The sequence below is a fragment of the Schistocerca piceifrons genome, chromosome 2, assembly GCF_021461385.2.
Source record: "Schistocerca piceifrons isolate TAMUIC-IGC-003096 chromosome 2, iqSchPice1.1, whole genome shotgun sequence".
NCBI lineage: Eukaryota > Metazoa > Arthropoda > Insecta > Orthoptera > Acrididae > Schistocerca > Schistocerca piceifrons.
Window position 1 is genome coordinate 739,592,362 of NC_060139.1, and position 11,580 is coordinate 739,603,941.

Consider the following 11,580-nt stretch of genomic DNA (forward strand, 5'->3'; position numbering starts at 1 on the left):
AGTAATATGCTACCCAACTCTTCGAGGAATTTCAGTAACAAACCTGTCGGTGATGCACAACGGCTTTCTTGTGGCGTCTATCACTCGAGCTTGTCGCGTATGATTACAGGGTGTAAAAGAAAGCTGTTTACGATGTGTTACAACTGATGTAGAGGACGTCAACAAGAACAATTTGATATAGGATACCCGTGGTCTCTAAAGTCGGGAAGCTACCTCAGATTGGCCTACGACGCCCACCTAAGTTACAGACGATGCCGCAGCGCTATTGTCTAAATACCCGCTTGTCCTCTTGTGCCACCGGCTTAGTCGGTCAGATTTTTTAATTTGTCTTTTATTTCACTAACATTAAGAACTTAAATTTTCGTGTGAAAGATATAAGACTTTTGTAAACGTTATGCAGAAACTTATTGCGTTTAAAATTCGGTCTAAACTTAACCCTTACAAGAACAGTAGCCACATAACAATAATCAATAAACCAATGATTCTTTACAGAGTAGAATTTCCATGTGTAAAGCAGTTCCAAAGGACGGATTATTTTACAAATTAGTTAATGCGATAAATATTTGACGTTAAGCATATAAGCGAGAAAAAGTTTGAAAGAGTCTTGAAATTATGTTAAAAAGTTTGTTGGGCGTAGCTAAGCGCTCTCACTCACAAATACTGGATGAACGTAGTCTGTATCTTTGTATGCAGTGAATTAGGCTACCACAAGACATATACAGGGTGTCCTACCCAACTTTGCCACCTCATACGTTTCCAGAATGAAAGAAAATGTGAAAAATGCAATTTTCCAGAGATGTATCTATGTCAGGGGCTCACACAATGGGCAGGAATGCACAAATCACTAGAAGTAAACAAACATCATTTTCAACACGAAGTTACGTTTTCTTAAACGGCACATGTCTGTTCTTTCTACTAAAATGAAAACTAGAGGTACAATTAGTGATGACAGATTTGGTTTCACTGCTCTAAACCTTATACCTTCTGGGTTACTTAGACTTAAAATAGTGGAAACGGTGCCACAGTTTCTGCCGTAATGCTGTAACGCCGTAATGCGGGTTGCGTATACTGTCCTGAAGCCTGCTGTAGTCAACCCTTGCTCTTGGAATTACGGCAGAAACTGCAGCGCCGTTGCCCTCCTTTAAAGTCTACGTATTCCAGAAGGTATGAGGTTTAGAACAGTGAAAACAATTTTTCCGTCTCTAATTGTACCTCTACTTTTCATTTCCGTAGAAGAAACATACACGCACCGTTTGAAAAGCAAAAGTTTGTGTTGAAAGTTGAGTTTGTTTACATTTATGGATTGTGCATTTCTGCCCGTTCTGTGAGCACCTGACATAGGTTGGCCAGTTGCATTTATCACGTTTTATTTCGTTTGGCTGAACGATGGTGCGGCTAGCAGCTCTGACAGTCTCGGTAAATCTCAGCTTTCTCGGTCCGTCTCGAAACTACTCACCACAGCGCGACATTTGATTTAGCAGTATAGTATGACACTATTTCGTCCGGCATTTGGTGCGGCACTTTGTAGTTCGTGCGACTTCCCTCAGTTCGCCAAAATCGTATCAGTTGACAGAAGAGTATACCAAACATGGCGGACGCTGCTCCAGCCTGTGGACGAGAGGGTTTTTGTGGTGGTTTTGGTTTCAGAGGTGGTCGTGGAGGCCCAAGGCGCTGTGGTCATGGTAAAGGTCACGTCATAGGCCATGGAGGCAAAGAAACCGAGAAGAAATAGGTTCCTGTTACGAAACTGGGTCCATTGGTGATAAATGAGAAAATACGCACACTTGAGCAAATATCTTGTTTTCTCACTGTCAGTTAAGGAGTTTGAAATAACTGATTTATTCCTTGGCACCTCTTTGAAAGATGACGCTCTTAAAATCATTCCAGCACAGAAACAAACCCGTGCTGGCCAGAGGACAAGATTCAAAGCATTTGTTGTTATTGGTGGCTCAAATGGGCACATTGGCGTGAAGTGTTCCAAGGAAGTTTCTACAACTATTCGTGGAGCAATTGTTCTTGAAAAGCTGTCTTCTGTGCCGGTTCGAAGAGGTTACGGTGGTAACAAGATCAGAAAACCACACACAGTGCCTTGCACGGCAACTGGAAAATGCGGCTCTCTTCATGTGCGCCTCATTACAGCACCTCGTGGTACACGTATTGTGTCAACACCAGAACCGAAGAAGCTCTTGCAGATGATAGGTATTGAAGAGTGCTATACATCAGCTCGTGGCTCGACTGGAACCTCACAAAACTTTGTTAAGGCAACACACGCGCTACTGCAAAAACTTACACATTTCTCGCTTCAGATTTGTGTAAAGAGCAGCCTCTCACGAAGACACCTTACTAGGAATTTGCAGATTACTTAAGGAAGAATAATCAGCACAGTTTATCCTTCACTATTTGTTCGTGACATAAAGGAAGTTCAGAAGTCCTGTGAGTGTTTGCGTAAAGAAAAGGCAGTCCAGTGATCTGTCGTCGTAATTGTTTAAAAGTGAATAGCAATCACAGAGAAGAAGGATGAGAACTCTAAGTACCTATTATCTACTCGCATGATTGACGACTACGTAAATCTGCTATGAAACAGAATTACAACGTGATGCAGAAAGAATTTAAAAATTTAGTTGACAAGCTAAAACTTATAACTATTGACAGACGAGTTGTACGGGATTCATTGTCATGTTCATCAAGAAGTACATTATGTTAAATATGAAGGCATGAAACACGTAATGGAATTTTTGGTGCGAATAGTAAATTTTCTGAATGCGCACGCATTATTACATCGTCAGCTGCAACAATTTTTGATGGTACTGGAGGAGGACTACGGAGACGTTATATGCAGGTTCATCAGAAACAGTCTAAGAAGCTTGTAAGGATGTTTCAGGGTAGGTCGTGCTGAGAAATAATCGTTAAGGAAAAAGTTCCATACGTAGCGCCGTTTCCCAGATAATTAGCATTGAAGTTAGTCAATCAGGCGGTTGCATGCGCAAATTCAAGCTTCGCGGCTGCTACAATTAGTTTCAGTTGTTCTCATAGCGTATTTGATAGCGCACAATACTGCTCAGCCTTTGGCTCGGTGTCGACTTTTACTGCCGCCTCATACCCAACTTTTGTATCGATGTATTGTTCGGTTTAAGAAAACCAAACGAAAAACACGTTTGGAGAATCTGTCTCTAGCGCACCGCTTGAATTTGCGCGCGCAACGGCCTGATTGACTAACTTCAATGTTAATTTAATCGGAAACGGCACGAAGTATCGAATTTTTTCTCAACAACTATTTCTCAGCACAATCTACCCCGCAACATCCTTACAAGCATTGCAGATGTTCCTGACCACTCTGTATTATCGCGAAGTACACTGCTTAAGTGAAGCGACATGACTGGAACAATTTTAGATTTAAGACTCGCTATTGTTGATTTTCTCCGGTCACGAAAGCCGATAACGGCCAGGAGTGTGGTTTGCTGAACACATGCTCCTGCATATCCGCACCCAGTGACGCCTACGGGATGATGATGACACAGCAGTCAGTAGGTAGCACCGGGTCTTCAAGGCCCCTTCGGACGGAGTTACTGTTGTATTCCTGAAGAAAAAAGGAAAGCAAGAACAAAAATTAGAAGATCTGGAATGGATTTCAGACCTTCCATTTTGAATACAGTGCACTGCAGACTGCACTCAGTAAGACGTTGCAAGGCGAGAAGCAAGTTATTTCTGACTTCATGGCGAAAGTAAATGCATTTAAAAAGGAAATCACGTTGTGGAAGGGACATGTTCTGACAAGGAACAATGTCCATTTCCATAAGCTCACTGTTATTAAAGAAAACGCAAATTTTGGACAATCAGTTTCGGCGTTGAAGAAATTGCACGAATTCCTTTCTGAAAGTATGAGGACACGGCTAACCGTACATCCGTCTCTAACTTGTTTTCGAGACCGTCTACCATTTCAGCTGAAAGGGCCCTTGTGCATCTGCATAGGAATTAGTCGATTTGCAATGTAATTCCCGATTAAAACACAAATTCAATTATGCTCAAACTGTCCAACAGTTCTACGTTGTTTTCCTTAGGAAAAGTTTCCACATCTCCATACTGAGATTTGAAGCTAAATAAGTCACGATTACATGACAATCTGTGCGACGAAAATCTGCGCAACTGTCTGTTTGCAAACAGTTTGGTCGAGGTATGAATTTTATTATGTCTTCAGCGCGTCAAAAATAAATAAATAATTCTAAATATTAGTTTTGTTTGTGAGCTGTGTGGCTGAAAAATACGATATATGAAACTAGCTGTATGCTGCATCCGGCACTCTTGCATTTCCTCCCCCCTCCACCCGCCCCGCTTCGCCCTTTTCCTGATCAGACAGGCTGGTGTGGTAGAGGGGGGAGTGTGCACTCAAACGAGGGAGATTCGCATGTATGCATGAGCACCTCACAAGAGTCGAGCTCTTGGCTGTCCTTGATATACACAAATTATAGCTGTAGCACATGTCTTCCAGTGTTAAACGTTTAACCTAAAACTATACCGCTTAATGAGTAGATTATGACAGCATTTCAAAATTTTTACATTCAGCCAATAATTATATGAATTAAAATCATATTTTTGTTGCTCCTGGAAGCCGTTAGATACCTAGGTAATCTACAACTAGGACCATGAACCGCTTTAGCTGTTTAGTAATATAGGTGCCAGAGAAACCGAACGTTCTATTTGTAAAATTTACTTTGCTAAAATTCACAAAATATTGAGTTAACGTTTACGCATACGTCAATCGTACAGTCTGTAAATGCAAGAACAAGACAATTTATTGTCATACCTTGGGTCCTAATAGAGCTCCGCAAGCTCTTGACAATGACATCCGAATCGGTGTCCTAGCTAAAAGCTTTTCCGTGCTACACCAGTTTATAATTTTACACAAACCTAATTCGTAATAATCACGCGCAGGCGCATGCGCCTTCACTGGTACGACGACGTCACGGGGAAAACAAATACTGCGCGACAAGCACGTAATCAGAGATTCAAATCTGACGGTATTTCTGTCACGCAAGAAAGTTCTACCGACGAACGAATAGATGTTTTCGTGTCAAACCCAGCAAGTACAGCTGAAGATGTCATCCTTACTACACACACGGAAGTGACAAAAATCGTGGGATACTTCCTAAATATCACGTCGCACCTACTTTTGCTTCTATAGCCGTCCATTATTACGAAAGTGTTGCCGGTAGATGTTTTTGTGCACGAATTGACCTCTCGATTATGTCTCATTAATGTTCGATGAGATTCAAGTTAGAAGATCTGCGTTCCGAAATCATTCTCTCGAGTTGTCCAGAATGTTCTTCAAACCAATCGCAAACAACTGTAGCCCAGTGTCATGGTGCATTGTCATCTGTAAAATTTACATCGTTGTTGAAAGACTTCAAATATTTTCCAAGTAGTTGAACATAACCATTTGACCAGAAGACCCTGTCGATTCCGCGTAAACACAGCCCACACCATTATAGAGCCACCACTAGCTTGCACAGTGCCTTGTTGATAACTTGGGTCCATGGCTTCATGGTGTCTGCGCCACATTCAAACCGTACCATGAGATCTTACCAACTGAAATCGGGACTCATCTGACTAGGCTACGGTTTTCCAATCGTCAAGGGTCCAACTGATATGGTCACGAGAACAGGAGAGGCGCTGCAGGCGATTTCGTGCTGTTAGAGAAGGAACTCGCGTCTGTCGTCTGCTGTCATAGGCCAGTAAAGCCAAATTTCGCCGCACTGTCCTAAGGGATACGTTCGTCGTACGTTCCTCATTACATTCACACATTGGTGAACTGATCCAGCCCATTTGTACCTGAAGTAGCTACAACAACCATGTCCAGTCCTTAACCTGTTGAGGCGGCACCAGAGGTTCCTCGGTAGGTCAAAACCTTTTGGCTTGTTTGTGGGATCAAGGTGATGGGCTCTTTGTTCCCAGTGTTTTTGTTGTCCTTCATGCTTCCAGCTTTCATTTAGATCAAAACCCTCCGCGATGAGTTGTCCTGCAGTAACACTTGCTGGTCTTGATCGCAATCGTTGCTGTGGCGGATGACAGAATTCCTGGTGCAGTGGTACAGAGGGTGAAGCAGAGATTTTCTGGGCCTCCCTCAGTGGAGTTTGTTTCCGCCTTAAGTGAGGTGGAGGGATGTGACTCAGTACAGGTACCCAGTGGCATGGGGTTGATTTGGTTCAAATGGCTCTGAGCACTGTGAGACTTAACTTCTGAGGTCATCAGTCCCCTAGAACTTAGAACTACTTAAACCTAACCAACCTAAGGACATCACACAGATCCATGACCGAGGCAGGATTCGAACCTGCGCCCGTAGCAGTCGCGCGGTTCCAGACTGTAGCGCCTAGAAGCGCTCGGCCACCCCGGCCGGCGGGGTTGATTTGATGGAACCAGTAATACAGCGCATTGTGTCGTTAAGTTTTGTGTCTACCTTCTTCACATGGACACTTTGCAACCAGACAGGTGCACAGTAGTCAGCAGCAGAGTACACAAGACTGATGCCAGTTAAACGCAGACAGTCAGCAGAGGTTCCCCAGGTTGTACCACTGAGCTTATGTAGTATGTTGTTCCTTGCAGCAACTTTATGAGAAAGCTTGGTGATGTGCTCTTTGTAGCTCAGGGTACTATCTAGAGTGATTCCGAGATATTTTGGGAAAGGCTTGTACCTCAATGTTTGTCCATTGAGCAGAGCTCTTGGTTTGTAGTTCGAAGCACGATTCGCTAGATGGAAAGAAGAGATTTAGTTTTTGATGGGATCAATCTCCAGGTCTTAAAGAAAGTTGACATCTTCTCCAGATCCTCCGTAAGATTTTGTTCACCATCTTCGAAATTACTGCTCTTTGCTACCAGTGCTATGTCATCAGTATAGATGAATTTAGTTGATATAGTGGTTGGTAAATCATTAATGTATATGTGAATATCGCTATCCAATAACCTCAGTGTATGAGACCTTCACTGTCTTCCATCATGCCGCGTGGAGTAGGTTACGTGATATAGCAGAATCATCTTCCCCACCCCCTGAGGGCTCCACAGTGGAGAAGACGAGTGGCTGCCGGTGAGTGGGAGAGGCGGCAGCCGTGACGCCCCCTCTGCGGCAGCGCGTGGTCGCGGCCCGCTGCCGCTCGCAGTATGTGGGTCAGCGCGGTGCAGCCGAGTGCAGCCGCAGCGGGGGCGTCACGGCTACAACGCCTCATTACGCCGCCTGCACTGCCCTGCTGTCTCCCTCCCTCGTCTTCGTCAGACCGCTTTCCCTTCCAAGCTTTGTGCTTGCACACTGTACGAGCATTACTCCTAAATAACTCACACAACCTAATACGAGACTATTATAATTGATGTTCGATGTGGTGTCAGTTCTTTCGGACATTCCGCCCGACCCAGATTCCCGGACTGTCACTTTCTACTGACTTAGCAACACCTTCCTACGAACCCCTTACTCTCAGTCACTGATACAGGTAAGGGATCGGGCATGGTGTGCATCCGCACTGAAAGAATGGATCACTACGAGTAAGAGGTCCACGGCTATGTGACGATACCGTAATTGTAACAGGCTGGAAATTAAATGATCGTATGGCATTTATTGTCTGGGATGTCCCTTTCTGGATTCGGCCGCCGTATTTAGTCTATTTAGTTGACGCCACGTCGGCGACTTGCGTGTCAATTATGATGAAAATGATGATGAAGGACACACAACACACAGTCCCCTGTCGGGAATCGAACCCGGGCCCCCTTGCGTGGTGGACGGTAAAGCTACCGCTACGCTACGGGGGCGGACAACAGGCTGGAAATTTGGGGGGAAGGGGAAGCGTGCTCGGATGGCCGAAGCAGTTACGGCGCCCGTTCGCGCAAAGCGGAAAATCCGGGTCCGTTTGCCGGTTCGACACAAATTTTCACCTGTTACCACTGATAACCCAAATGCGGTTATGACCATTAAAACCTTTGAACGTTCGGTAAAGTTTTATCGGTACAGTCTTACAGTCTTCATTCTGCTGAACTTTGTATTAAATTGCCGATATGGTTCAAATGGCTCTGAGCACTATGGGACTCAACATCTTAGGTCATAAGTCCCCTAGAACTTAGAACTACTTAAACCTAACTAACCTAAGGACATCACACACACCCATGCCCGAGGCAGGATTCGAACCTGCGACCGTAGCAGTCCCGCGGTTCCGGACTGCAGCGCCAGAACCGCACGGCCACCGCGGCCGGCAAATTGCCGATATCCCTTAAACTAGTTCCATTCAGTTCTCCTTTTTCTGTGCTGTATCTATCGTTATACCTCTTACCTGAATCCCTCTTACTCTTATTACGGTTGGTCCCGGCGGAGGTTCGAGTCCTCCCTCTGGCATGGGTGTGTGTGTTTGTCCTTAGGATAATTTAGGTTAAGTAGTGTGTAAGCTTAGGGACTGATGACCTTAGCAGTTAAGTCCCATAAGATTTCACACATATTTGAACATTTTTGACCTCTTAATAACGTGTTCTACAAAGTCTAATCTCTCTCTATAGTCCGCCTCGTTAACTGAACTCTCAGCTCAGTTTACTGTCCTCCAAACAGACTTAATAATCTTTGATGCAGAGTTATGTGCTATCTTGATATATGGGTTGATCTACATAATAAACAAATCTTATGCTCCGAGTATGAGAAGGCCGAACCCAGCAAAAACACTTTATGAAAATTTTGCCTCCATTCAACCACCATAAAGAAAAGAAGGCTGGTTTCCTAACCACACATTTTAATACTATACTGACTTAACAGAGTAACAGAAAAACGAAAGTCTGATGAATGAACCACGGATATAAGGCTCTAGATAAGTGTGATCAATAAAGGAAATATAGATCTAGAGAAGTTTAGAGAAAAAAATCTAGAATGGTAGGTCAGTCAGAACGAGAGAATAAGAAGAAAAGGAAAATTATTTTGCATCGAAATGTGCAAGTCAGATTCACAAAATGAAGGAATACTTAGCAAGAGAAAAAGATTTAACACGAAAAGTCATTTATATACTTGTAACCCATAGGCGTCTCCAAATAAATTGTGCAGTCCAGACAAGATATCGTTCTGTTTTTATAGCGACAGGTGAAGGAAATGGTCTTCTTCAGGGAACATAGGAATCCAAGACAACAAGCAAGTCAAAAGTTTTCATAAGTTAGAAAGTTTTAGTAGCCATCTCGTTCTGAAGAAAGCTATCTTGCCGAGACCAACATGCTTCTCGTGCCTGTCTTATTATTGCCTCTATGTCTAGACCTGTTTGTAGTACCAAACAAGCATTTCATTCCTTCAATTGTGGCTTTCTCCAGCTTTGAATTTTAGTCCCTTTTTACATTGGAAAGATATATGTGGCCATTTTGATAAGTCTTGAAAGCCTTATACACCTTGAACATTTGTAGTAGAAAGTCTACGATTTTGTCTGCGTTTATGTCAAATGAAATGCAAAAAAAATATCAACTATGGAATTCTTTTGTTTATTATTCACCTGGTTGTAGGTTTTAGACGAACTGTTGGTGTGACTGGAAAAATTGACGATTTCTTTCAATTCTAGGTTATTAACTACGCCAAAGACAATATCCAGCAATTCTGTACTTTTTTAATCGTTTTCTTTTGCTGACTTTCAACGATTGTACAAAAATATGAGCACTTTCCACATAACTATTAAAATAAGTTGCCTATGGGAGGATGAATGTTTTTTGTTTATTACAGGCCGACTGATCAGTGTAGGTTCAATATCATGCAAATATAACACACTTCTATAATCGAGTTTTCCTTTATATCGTTTTACTAAACGAACAGTATAAGTGCTGCTTAATCCAAGTAGACAGAAATATATTGTGGACATGACAGACGAGTGTAAGTTGGACATTTTGAAAATGATACGTCCACACTAGCTGCAATAAGTTTTATATTCTTTACGAAAGCTGTTTCGGCTTTATTGCCATTCTCAAGTGCCCTGCGAATACAACATAGGTGACACTATCTATATATGTGGCGGTTGCCCATGTCAGTAATTATACATTGTAATTTTACATTGGTACTTGCGTCTAGTTTGATTTGACGTCTATAGTAAACTGCCACTACGTAACTCGTAGTGATTACGTAACATACAGTAATTATCAATCTATGGAATATGTTTCGACATATATTTGACTGATAGTTTACTATAAAGTATGATCTGACATTTATTTGACACTTCGTTTACACAGAGCATCATAGTAAACGAGCTATTCCATACGTTGATAATTACTATATGTCACGTAATCACTACAAATTTGACAATAACAGTCTACTATAGATGCAATATGGACACCAAATCAAACTAAACGTAAGTATCAATGTAAAATAACAATGAACATTTATTCACACGGACATTCGTCATATATGTAGTTAGTGTCATCAACGTTGTACTCGCAGGTCACATGAGAATGGCAATAAAACCGAAACAGCTGTCATAAAGAACTTATTGCAGGTAGTGTTGACATACCATTTTCAAAATATCATACTGTGACATGTACTATGCTGCGAGCCCAGTCAAACGTAAGAAAGCAAGTTGGACAGTTTATTTCTAGATTTCGTAAATGAACAATTTCTGCTTCATACATTGTAATTACGGCTGTATTACTGTAAATATAATCAGTATTGGTAAATTGCTGCAGCAAGACAGCTCTTAAAAGTTCCAGCGGTTCTGCTGGGTAAATCACTCGGCAGCGTTTCGAAAAGCAGAAATCTCCGGCAAGAATGTAGAGATGATTATACCACATAAAGATATGATACATATCAAACTTCTATTAGCCTATGGGTCGGTTCCTAATCTGCGTCTTCTTTAATCTTTACGTTAAGGGAGGCGCCACATAATGAGAACAGTTGAAACTCCCGTTCGAGGCAACGGACAGAATCCAAGCTCTCTTAGCGATGTGCGGGCTGCGAGACAAATCACGCGGCTTATTGTCCCACTGGTGAACAAGGAAACCTTTGTGGGTTGACTCAGATCATTTCACGGTAGTGGTAAACTTTTGAAACTTTCCTAATAAGGTTTGCCAGACTGGCTTTTAACCTTGGGAGACGTCCGAAGTTGTCACTTCTCCAACATCAAAGATAAATACCCCGTAACAATCTAACTACATTTAGAAAGATTCCAACATCCGATCACTGGACTGGCCAAGGCACACCACCAACAATCGCCAAATGGTCCCTTGCTAGTTCTGCAAAATTCTTCACAGAGACCAAACGGCATACCATTTCGATGCTATGTAGGTAGCGTCAAAATCAAAGCACTTTAAACTTCCACCAAAAAGTTGCAGAATTTTAATCGTCTCCAAGTCTGTATATTCCAACTGTATCCGCATGGCTAATCTGCAGTGCACACTTAACCATTTAAGTGTAATTTTTTTTTCCTTCTAGCATAACACTGAAACAGATCACAGCAGTACTCTTGGGGAACAGTGATGAATAAACCAGTTCCATTTATTATTTATTTCTAAGTGCACCAAGAGCTACAGTGTGGTAAGTATTCAGACCAATGAATCAGGGGAAAAATTATGCAAGATAGATACGTGGTACTTCCAGTGGTACAT

The 11,580-nt window shown here is 42.4% G+C and overlaps 1 pseudogene; it reads left to right on the top strand.

The window, feature by feature from the left end:
- Window positions 1-1,588: 1,588 nt before the first annotated feature.
- On the top strand, window positions 1,589-2,347 carry LOC124776404 (annotated as a pseudogene).
- Window positions 2,348-11,580: the final 9,233 nt, after the last annotated feature.